Source organism: Sorex fumeus, unplaced genomic scaffold, assembly GCF_029834395.1.
Source record: "Sorex fumeus unplaced genomic scaffold, SorFum_2.1 ptg000272l, whole genome shotgun sequence".
NCBI classification, from domain to species: domain Eukaryota; kingdom Metazoa; phylum Chordata; class Mammalia; order Eulipotyphla; family Soricidae; genus Sorex; species Sorex fumeus.
In genome coordinates, this window is record NW_026606329.1 from 225,001 (window position 1) to 236,094 (window position 11,094).

Consider the following 11,094-nt stretch of genomic DNA (forward strand, 5'->3'; position numbering starts at 1 on the left):
GGCGGTGCCCGGGGGACCATATGGGATGCTGGGAATCGAACCCGGGTCGGCCACGTGCAAGGCAAACGCCCTCCCCGCTGTGCTATCACTCCAGCCCCGACCCTTGTTTTTTCTTTGTTTTTTTTTTTTTTGCTTTATTTTTTTTTTGGGTCACACCTGGCGATGCACAGGGGTTACTCCTGGCTCTGCACTCAGGAGTTACTCCTGGCAGTGCTCAGGGGACCATATGGGATGCTGGGAATCGAACCCGGGTCGGCCGCGTGCAAGGCAAACGCCCTACCCACTGTGCTATCACTCCAGCCCCCGGGAGTTGTTCTTTTTTATTTCTTTTTTTTTTTTTTTGCTTTTTGGGTCACACCCTGCAGTGCACAGGGGTTCCTCCTGGCTCTGCACTCAGGAATCACTCCTGGCGGTGCTCAGGGGACCATATGGGATGCTGGGAATCGAACCCGGGTCGGCCACGTGCAAGGCAAACGCCCTCCCCGCTGTGCTATCGCTCCAGCCCTGCGTGGTTTTTTTTTTTTTTTTTTTTTTTGCGGTGAGGGTTCTCCCCAGTGGTGCTGGGGACAACCAGGCGTCAGTTCTGACACTGCGCCTTGTGTCAGGCCTTGAATACAAAGGTGGAAGGGGATGACCTGCTGAGTCGGGACTGACATCCTGTCAGTCGTACTGGCAGCCGAGAGTGACTCCGGTTCTAGCTATGACCGATCTCAGCCCCCACTCATCTCCCCAGATTCTCACCCCTGATCTGCTTGGGTCTCCTGTACTCTCCCGATTGGTCTAGAAGTTTCCCCAAACTCCTCTAGGAGTATCCCTTAGAGCACTGCCAGATGTGTCCTTGGCAAAAAAAAGCAAAAACTTGGGGCTGGAGTGATAGCACAGCGGGTAGGGCGTTTGCCTTGCACACGGCCGACCCGGGTTCGATTCCCAGCATCCCATATGGTCCCCCTGAGCACCGACAGAAGTAATTCCCGAGTGCGGAGCCAGGAGGAACCCCTGAGCATCGCCGGGTGTGACCCAAAAAGCAAAAAAAAAAAAAAAACTTGATGCCACTTTTTTTTTTGGGGGGGTACTTGTGTATCTGTTAATTTATATTGCTTTAGGTCACAGTTGTGGTCTTAGGTTAAAAGGGGGACTGGGAGAGCTTGCGACAGGCTGAGGAATGGTTGGCGGACATGACACTTCCATCCCAGGCCCACGTGGTACCCTAGCACCATCTGACGGACCCTCACGTAGACAGCCAGGAGTATCTCCTGACCAATGCTGGGTATGCCTCCCAAAACATTGTCAATACTAAAAAAATGATGAATGAATAGGAGGTTTTTAAAAAATATTTGTTTTGGGGCCACTCATGGTGGTGCTTAAAGGTTTTCCTGGCTCTGTGTTCACGGTTCGCCCTCGGTGGACTCAGGGGATCTTATGGGGTGCTGGAGATTGAATCCTTGTTGGCCATGCGCAAGGCACCCTACCCGCTGCGCTATTGCTCTGGCCCTGAACGCGAGTTTTTATTTATTTTATTTTATTTTATGGAGCGATAGCACAGCGGGTAGGGTGTTTGCCTTGCACGCGGCCGACCTGGCCAACCTGGGTTCGATTCCTCTGCCCCTCTCAGAGAGCCTGGCATGCTACCAAGAGTATCTCTCCCGTACGGCAAAGCCTGGCAAGCTACCCATGATGTATTCGATATGCCAAACACAGTAACAAGTGTCACAATGGAGACGTTACTGGGCCCGCTCGAACAAATTGATGAACAACGGGAGGACAGTGACAGTGAATTTTTTAAAAATTTTTTTGATTATTTTTTAAAATATATTTTGTATTGTCTGTTATGAAGAACCGCTGAAAATGCTTACAAAACGGTATTTATATAGGAAACAGTGTGAAGATTGTTTTGTTTTGGCAGGGGCCATTCAGACATTCTTTAGGATATCAGTAACATGTTGTTAAAGGTTGAGTGATGTGAGCTTTTGTATATATATATGAAAATATGTATATATGCATATATATTTCCCGCTATGATTTGTTGCCTACTATCTGAACCCCATCAAATGTGGTACTTATGGAAATGGGTAGGGAGTGTCTTATGATGTGTCGTGTGGCCGCAAGTGCGGCTGCACGGTCCAAGAATATGTTCACTCGTGCGTGAGGCTCGGACTGAGCGTGTGGGAAGTGGCCTTGAGCGTGGTGGCAGTTGGGTTCTGGAAGTTTTCAGCTGCTGGGGCTGGGTCCCATGGTGCGGGGAGGGCTCTCACCCACCCCGCTCTGGGGCGCCCTGAGTGAAACAGCCTGGCATGGAGTCCGGTGTCATGGCTATGACCTGAACAGGAGTTTTTATTTTTATTTATTTATTTAAAAAAATTCTCTCCTGGGAGAGAACAAGGCAGAGTCTCCTACCCTGTGCCTGACTGACTGCACCAGGGCCCAACAGCTGAAGACCTCCGGGCCCCAGCCAAGGCCATGCTGGGACCACCCTCCACACACTTGGATGAGCCTCACGCATAAAAGAACTGGCAGAGGAACCCAGGTGTGTGGGACCCGGGGCTGAGATCTCCAAGCCTGCACGGTTTGGGACTGGACCTGTCAGTAGCTAGACAGTTACACCCACCAACTGCCGTGTAACCCCAACAACGGCCAGGATCCAGAGATTATCACAACAAGCTCCCGGATGATATCTTATCATCTCATTCCTACTTTGGACAAACTGGCAGGCTACCGAATGTCGCCTACCCACACGGCAGAGTCTGGCAAACTCCCCGTGGCGTACCCAATATGCCAAATACCAGTAACAATGATGGGTCTCATTCTCCTAACCCTGAAAGATCCTTGAATGTGAGACACCATGAGGTACAGTTGTAGACTTACAAATTTTTGTGCTTGGGTGTCAGTTATACAGTGACCGAGTACCCATCCCTCCACCAGTGCCCATTTCCCAGCACCACAGATCCCAGTATCCCTCCCACCCCCCATCCCCCCATCCCACCCCGCCTCTGTGGCAGGGCATTCCCTTTTGTTCTCTCTCTCTTATTGGGAGCTATGGTTTGCAAAAGAGGCACTGAGTGGCAATCATGTTTGGTCTATAGTCTACTTTCAGCATGCTTCTCCCATCCTGGGAGGATCCTCCCAACACCCTTTATTTGGTGCTCCCTTCTCTATCTGAGCTCCCTTTCCCCCTAGCATGTGTAGCTGGCCTCCAATCCATGGAGCAAAATTCCTGGTACTAATCTTGGCCACTCTGTGGTGTTAGTCTCCTATTTTGTTACTTTATGTTCCCCAGATGAATGCAATCTTTCTATGTCTGTACCTCTCTTTTTAATTCATTTCGCTTAGCATGATACTTTCCATGTAGTACCACTTGTATGTAAATTTCATGACTTCATCTTTTTAAACAGCTGCATAGTACTCCATTGTGTAGATGTACCAAAGTTTCTTTAACCAGTCATCAGAACAGGAGTTTTTAAATGGATGGAAAAATATTTGCAGGCATGGAGAATGGTGGTGACGGGGAATTAAGCTGCTTCTCTTGTTCCCCATCACTTTCTGCGCTGGGTACCCCCTGATTCCTGGCATTCTGGGCTTGCGTTCAGGGTGACGTGTGACAGTCTGCTTTTGTGATCAGAGCAAATGTGGGCGCGTCTCTAGGTGTGAGGCCTGGTTTCGGTTTGGGGAAGAAAACAAACCCCAGAATCTTACAAAGCGGGGGTCTGGCCAAGGTCTTCAGTGGTTTGAAGGCAGCTAGTGGAGGCTAGACATACAGGCTGGGACTTAAGCCCCTAGGAGCCATTCTAGAATGTTCTTGCTGTCTGGTGTGAGGCCCGAAAGAGGCTCCTCAGAAGCCATGACAAGCTGCGGCCAACATTACGTCTCAACTAGGCCTCAGTTTATGTTTCCCCAAGGCAGGACTTGCAGTTAAATAGACTCCCAGTTGAGTCATTTGCCTAGATAAGGAATTAGACCGTTGGGTCTGGCCAGTCATGAGGGGGTCGCTGTTCCCTCCTTAGAAACTGTTACTAACCACTCCTAATTGCTGACCACCATTGTAATAGGGCCGATGCTAAAAATAGACCAGCATATAAATTGCCTCTTAACTCGGAACCCTATATAAACTGCTTGTGATTTGGAGTCAGGGGCCTTGTCAAGACTTCACTGTGTTGGATGAGACTCGGACCCTAGCACATGCTAGCACTGGCTTGGTAATAAAGCTTCTTCACTTTTTTTAGAGCTTTAATGAACAACCAGGTATGTGACTGCATTGACAAGGCACGTGGGGCTTCATAGGATGGGGGGTGGAATCGGCCCTGCTCCCCGCCATGACAGTGCTCCGGGTTGCCACCCTCAAACGCCTCCTCCGGCTTCTGATTGACCATGATCCCAGAGGCACACAGACCAATCTCGGAACCCTGGGACTTTCAGCAGTGATCCCTCTAGGTTTATTACTAAAATATAAAGTAAGTAAAGGCCCTCCCGTTGATCGTCGATTTGCTCGAGCGGGCCCAGTAACGTCTCCATTGGAGACTTTGTTGTTACTGTGTCTGGCATGTCGAATACTCTCGGTAGCTTGCCGGGCTCTCCGAGAGGGGCGGAGGAATCGAACTCGGGTCGGCCACGTTGGCTGCGTGCAAGGCAAACGCCCTGCCGCTGTGCTATCGCTCCAGCCCATACTAAAATATTAGAAATCCAAATTCGCGTGGCCACACAACATCATATGCTCTTCATAATCAACATTAGAAAACAAATTTTCTAATGATGTCTTTGTGGCAGGTCTGAATCTTGGGGGAAATTCCAAATAACAATGGTGGGTCTATTGTCGTAATATTGAATGTGATCAATGGAGAAAGAGAGAGAGAGAGAGAGAGAGAGAGAGAGAGAGAGAGTAAAGTGGAAATCTGCCACACAGGCAGGGGGTGGGTGGGAGGGGGGTATACTGGGGTTCTTGGTGGTGGAAAATGTACACTGGTGAAGGGACGGGTGTTTGATCATTGTATGATCGACCGAGACTTGAACTGTAAGCCTTTGTGACTGTTCTCACGGTGATTCAACAAATAAATAAATAAATATTTTTTAAAAAAAGGTCCCTTTGCTTTTGCATTATCGTGTGTGGACTTGTTCTCTCTTTAGTTGGGGATCTGAAACTCGGGCACAGCACTGGACTGGCTACTGTGGTCTCGAGCCTGGGAATGCTCATTTCCCTTCCTGCCATGGGCCATCAGATTGGAGGCTCTGCCAGGCCTTGCCTGGTGCAGGAAGACAGGACTGGGGTGAGGGGAGCTGTGGTGTGGTGGTTTCATGTACATCTACGCACCACTCTGGAATCTGCCTAAGGGCCCCTTGACAAGGGTTTTAGAGCTGTGGCCAAGGGTCCTGTGAGTGGGAAAAGTCTGGAAAATCGGATATGCTGGGGGCAATTTCCTGCACCCACTGTGATTCGGGAGTGCTCCCCATAGCTTCGGGTAACTCCGTGGTGGTGGGCGGGACTGAGCCATCTCTCTCCGTTGCAGCATGGATTTCTGGAGGATTTGTTAAGGGTCTGTGTTTGAGTTGGGGGCCCACCGCACAAACCCACAGACCCCGAGGCGTGGAGAAATAGCTGGGTGCCAGGGCTCGCAAGTGGGAGTGGCTGAAGCCTGAGGAGTCACTTCTCATTCTTTGAGGACGTGGTGCCTCAGACACAGTTCAGGGTCACTGAGTCATGCCAACTCGCCCCATGGGCCAACGAGGCCAGGCAGGACCCTGCAGCAAGAGGCCCTCAGGAGTAAACCTGTTCAGAAGCAGGGAGAGGGGTCTCGGCTTGGTCCCCGCCCAGTGTCCCTCCTTCAGTGAGAGGACACCTTCATCAGATTCTGCTGCAGGAAGCTGGGCACCTGATGGTTTTCCAGCTGCTTATTTTCTTGTGGAAAGGTCCTTTTGTCTCATCCTGTCACCTCTCTGTCGCGTTAAACTGGGCTTTGGAAGCCAGACGGCCCCCTTTGCATTTGAGAGGCTCCAGCAATGGGGCTTTTTCCTGCTGTTTGGGAAGATTAACGAAATTCTTCAGGTGACATTTCGGAGTCTCTTCACGATCACGACCATCCTGTTATTCGTCGATTGCCTCGAGCAGGCCCCAGTAACGTCTCCTTCGTCCTAGCCCTGAGATTTTTTAAAAAAGTGCCATATTCAAGGCTCTTTCAGAGTTAGGAGAATGAGACCCATCATTGTTGCTGGTATTTGGCATATTGGGTATGCCACGGGGAGTTTGCCAGACTCTGCCGTACGGGCAGGTTACATTCGGTAGCCTGCCAGGTTGTCCAAAGTAGGAATGAGATAATAAGATGTCGCGCGGCCGCAAATGCGGCCACGCACTTCCGGGAGCTGGTTTTTATAGTCTCTGAGTCTTGGCCGCTGATGGGATTACACGGCCCCAGTTGGGATTACAGGGGGCCAGTTGGTGGGTGTGACCCCCGCCTACTGGAATTTGGAGGATCTGGGTGGAGGATGCTCAGCCTCGAAGGAGTCTCTTATTTAAAAAAAAGTTTTTTTTTTTCAGGGGAGGGTCAACCCCTGGCAATGCCCAAGGCTTACTCCTGACTCTGCTGAGGGATCATTCCTGGCAGGGCTCAGGGGACCCTTTGTGGTGTTGGGGGATCAAACCTGGGTTGGTCGTGTGTAAGGCAAGTGCTTATTTTTGTTTTGTTTTTATTTTATTTATTTTATGTTTTGTTTTTATTGTTTTGCTTTTTGGATGACACTCAGCAATGCACAGGGGTTCCTCCTGGCTCACGCACTCAGGAATCACTCCTGGCAGTGCTCGGGGACCCTATGGGATGCTGGGAATTGAACTCGGGTCGGCCGCGTGCAAGGCAAACGCCCTGCCTGCTGTGCTATGGCTCCAGCCCCTGATTTTGGAGCCTTTAGCCGCTGGTGCATGTGTGTGTACCTGTACCAGAAATGAGTGTCGCGTGGGTGTGCGTGATACCTGCACCAAGCAGGGGTCTGGGGGAGCCCCCAGCCCTCGTGGTTGGCTCTGCACATGCCGAGTTCTTCTCGCCTCCTAATTAATCGGAAGTAATAGCTTCTGTAGTTGCCACATGTGGGGGAGTGCAGGGGGACTTGGCTGTCTGGCTTCCAAAGCCCAGTTTAATGAAGCAGTACTCCGCCCGCGGTGCCCGTCCAATCATTCCTGTTATTTTTCCAATTAACATTGCATGGGACGGCGTCTGTGTGGAATATTCTAATTGGCGGGGTGAGGGGCCTGGAGCAGATGGAGTGGCAGCAGCTGTCTCTCCGCTGGCCTGCTGGGCGTCCAGGGGGTGGCAGCTTCTCGGGCCCGTTCTGGGAAGAGACCCACCACCTCACCAGGACCGACCCCCTCTCCAGCCTGCGCCCAGAGGACGGACCCGGCACCCAGGGTGGGCACAGGACAAGGCTCGACTCGGGGGACCTGGGTGAGGGTCTTCAGAAATGCTGGCCTGGTTGGCTGGCAGACCCCTCTTCCCTCCTTCTTTGTCTCATCTGAGACCTGCTCCTGCTTGCCACTGCTCACTGAGTTGTCAGTCACCACAGAGGACCGGGTGCGCCCCCGCCCTCTCCCCTGTGCCAGCTATAAGTCTCCTACTTCTTGGGCCACCTCCCTCGGAACTCACAACTTGTTGCTGACCCAGAACTCGTGTGTGCTAAGGACCCAGGTCAGCCAAGGACAACAGGCCTGGAGGCGGAGAGGTGCTTCTGAGATGCCACCTGGCGGCATAGTGGCTCTGGCAGGAGGCAGGCTGGTCCTCCTGGGCATCGGCTTCCTGGCATGCTGCAGTGGGTGGGGCCAGGCTGGGAGGGGGTGTGGGAGGCAGTGCTGGGTGGGGGGGCTGTGTGGCTGGTGGGGGAGACACAAGCAATGGGAGGAAGGAGGACCCCGCTGCCTACGAGACAGAGCAGGTGTGTCTAGGACAGAGTGTTGTCACATGTGTCTGGCCCCAAGTCACCCCAGCAGTAAGGCTGCTCCCAGACTGGGGGTCCCAGGCACGATCTAGGGCTTCAGGTAGAGATGTGCATGGAGGTGTGTGTACCCATCACCCAGGTGACATCCTTCGCTCATCTGCCTTTCCCTGGATCCTCGTTTTGAGGCTCTGCCAGGTGATCTCAGGGCTTACTCCTGGCTCTGCCCTTGGAACTCACTCTTTTTTTTTTTGGCATTTTGGGTCACACCCGGCGATGCTCAAGGATTCCTCCTGGCTCTGCACTCAGGAGTTACTCCTGGCGGTGCTCAGGGGACCCTATGGGATGCTGGTAATTGAACCCGGGTTGGCCGCGTGCAAGGCAAACGCCCTCCCCGCTGTCCTGTCGCTCCAGTCCCTCTCTAGCCCTTTTTGGAAGGACCACCAGGACTGACCCCCTCGCCAACCTGGGCCCAGAGAGGTCAGGAACGCTTCATGTATACTGCTATTAGTCATCTCAGTTTCTCCCTGATCTCAGTTTATGCCCCTATGCCCCCAGACACACACACACACACACACACACGCGCACACACACACGCACACACACACACACACCGCCAAACTGGAAACCATGGCTATGCCCGCTGCTGAAACTAGGTGATTCCTGCTGGGATTTTACGCCTGGCCTCAGTCCCACATCCTCCTTCCCCCCTTAAAAAAGGGCCTGTAGGTGTTCTGGCCCCAAATTCTGTCCAGAACCGCCTTCCGAGGGACTGACCCAGACACCTCCTCTTCTGTCCTGTTGGCATGATGTCAGGTCCAGGCAGAGAAGTGGGGAGCATGGCATCGCCAGGCACCAGGTGGCTGAAATCACAGTGGGCTCCTTCCCACTACCTGCCTCTGGGTATTCTGGGTGTAGCCCACACCTGGCTTGTCCCCTGGCCACAGGGCCAGCTGGCATCTCACTGCTGACTGGGGCCGATGGCCTCAAGATGGCCCCAGGTGAATGACCACATGCCGTGGGCAAACACATCTGCGCATTCACTCGGCTTCCTCTTCGAAGGATTATTTAGACTTAATTACAGCTTGGTGGGGTTTTGATCCATTTTCCTTTCAGCTGGAAGAGGGTGTGTGCCTGTGTGTGTGTGTGTGTGTGTGTGTGTGTGTGAGTGTATTTCCATCTTTCTTTGCAGCTCCGCCGGTAGCTGGCTCTGAAAAGGTCTAATTGTGCCCTCCCGTTCTCCTTAGAACGTTCCCTGTGCCAAGGGGCTTAGGGAGCTGTTGTGTCCTCGACCGCCCCCTACCCCGCCGGCTGCTCTGAGCCTGGTTGCCCCAAGGTGGGGGGTGGGGGAAGGGCCTGGCTCTGCCGGGGACTCAGCTGTGGGGGGCATGCCTTCCTCCCCCTTCCGTGCTGCTGGTGTCGAGGGGGCTCGGGGGAACCTGGAGGGCAGATTTCTGACTTGGCTAATTACTGGCACTGAGTTCGGAGCTGCAGGAGCCCGGCAGCTCCCCCGCCCTGACCCCCACTGCAGCCCAGACCGGCATTTTCCTGCATCCCTAGGGATGAGACGGCTCTGTGCAGAAGCAAAACTCCAATTCTCTCCAGTTTAATGGGTCCACTCAGGAGAGGCGCAGGGCTGCGGGCTGTGTGGGCTGCAGCTTCCTCCTCCTGGGCCCTCTCCAGGCAGGGGACACGGGTACAGACAGGGCCCAGAGCCACCAGCCTGCTTGGAATCCTGGCCCTTTCTGATTGGGTGCCTCCACAGCAAAATCACTTCATTCCCGCATTGTCTGTGGAGAGGGGAATGACAGTTTCCACCACAATATGGCACCCCTGAGAAAATGTGTGTGGAAATAGTCCTCAGAGCAAAGCTCCCCTCTGGCTCACAACTCAGTTGTGCTCCAAGCATTCTCCTCGCCGGCACAGGCAGAGCTGGGGGACCAGGGAGGAGGTTGGAGAGTGGCCGTCACAGATAAGGAGGTCGGGAACATTCATTTCTTGGACGTAGCAAATATTTCCTCTATTATTATTGTTTTGGGGTCAAACCCAGCAGTGCCCAGAGGATGGAACCTGGGTCGTAGCCCCTGTGTCATCTCTGCCCTCCATCCCTTAGCTGATACCTGCAGTGCTCAGGGACATCAGTGCCTGATGGTGGAGGCTGGGGGCTCGGTCGTGTTGGGGACAGAGCTCGAGACCTCCCCCTTGAGCCCACAGCCCACCTGTCTCCTGTTCTTCAGAGTCCAGAGGCTCCCAAGAGGGGATGGGTGTGACGCTTTGGTTAAAGACCAGGAGAGGACACTGGGTCTCAGGTGAAGAGACCTCAGCTATGAGATCTGGGAGGCTCAGGGTGTCCTCGTGGCTCTGACTTGAATGAACCCCAACTCCTTTTGAGGTTTGCTGTCTTCACGCCGACAGTGAAATGCTGTCGCGTGGCCCTCCCCCACACAGGGTTCTTGACAGTAAGAATTTTGGGGGCTCTGAGAAGCTGTTATGTGCTCAGAGCCAAAGCATCGGGCTGGACCATTACTACAGCGGGGTGGGCTCGGACCCTGCATGCAGCCCATTCCAGCTCAATTCCGCGGAATCACATACAGTCCCCTGTGCACTGCAGGAGTGATTTCTTGAGCCCCGGGGAGCCAGGAGTAACTCCTGAGCACTGGCGAGTGTGGCCCAAAGCAAAACCAAAACCGAATAAAAGATGGTTCTGTGTCAGCCACGGCTGACTCTCCCACCAAGAACAAGAGAGCCTGGGAAGGGGCAGAGGAATCCAAAGGGAACAGCGGAATTGTTTCTAAATGGAACATCCCCAGGATTTCGGTGAGTCACTGGTGTGTCATTAATGTGCTGTTATAAATAGCTCCACTTGCCACCAATAACTGATCTATAATAGTGCAGCTGGTGGTCTGGGTGTGAGGTGAGCACACAGTACAATTTGGAGGATCTCGGTGAACCTCTCCAGTAAACAACCAGCACTCCTGGGGGCTAGAGACAGCGAAATTAGACTAAATTGAATTTTTAATAAAAGTAATAAACAAGCCCTTCTCTTGCTTCTCCTTCTCCATCCTCAAACTCTAGTCGAAGACGGATCTTTGGCGCCAGCCCTGGGGTCTGTGACTTTTGTTCACCTCGAAGTTAGGTTGGGAGTGCCCAACCAGACAATCCACCGTGATCTGATGGGGACTTGGTCATTAT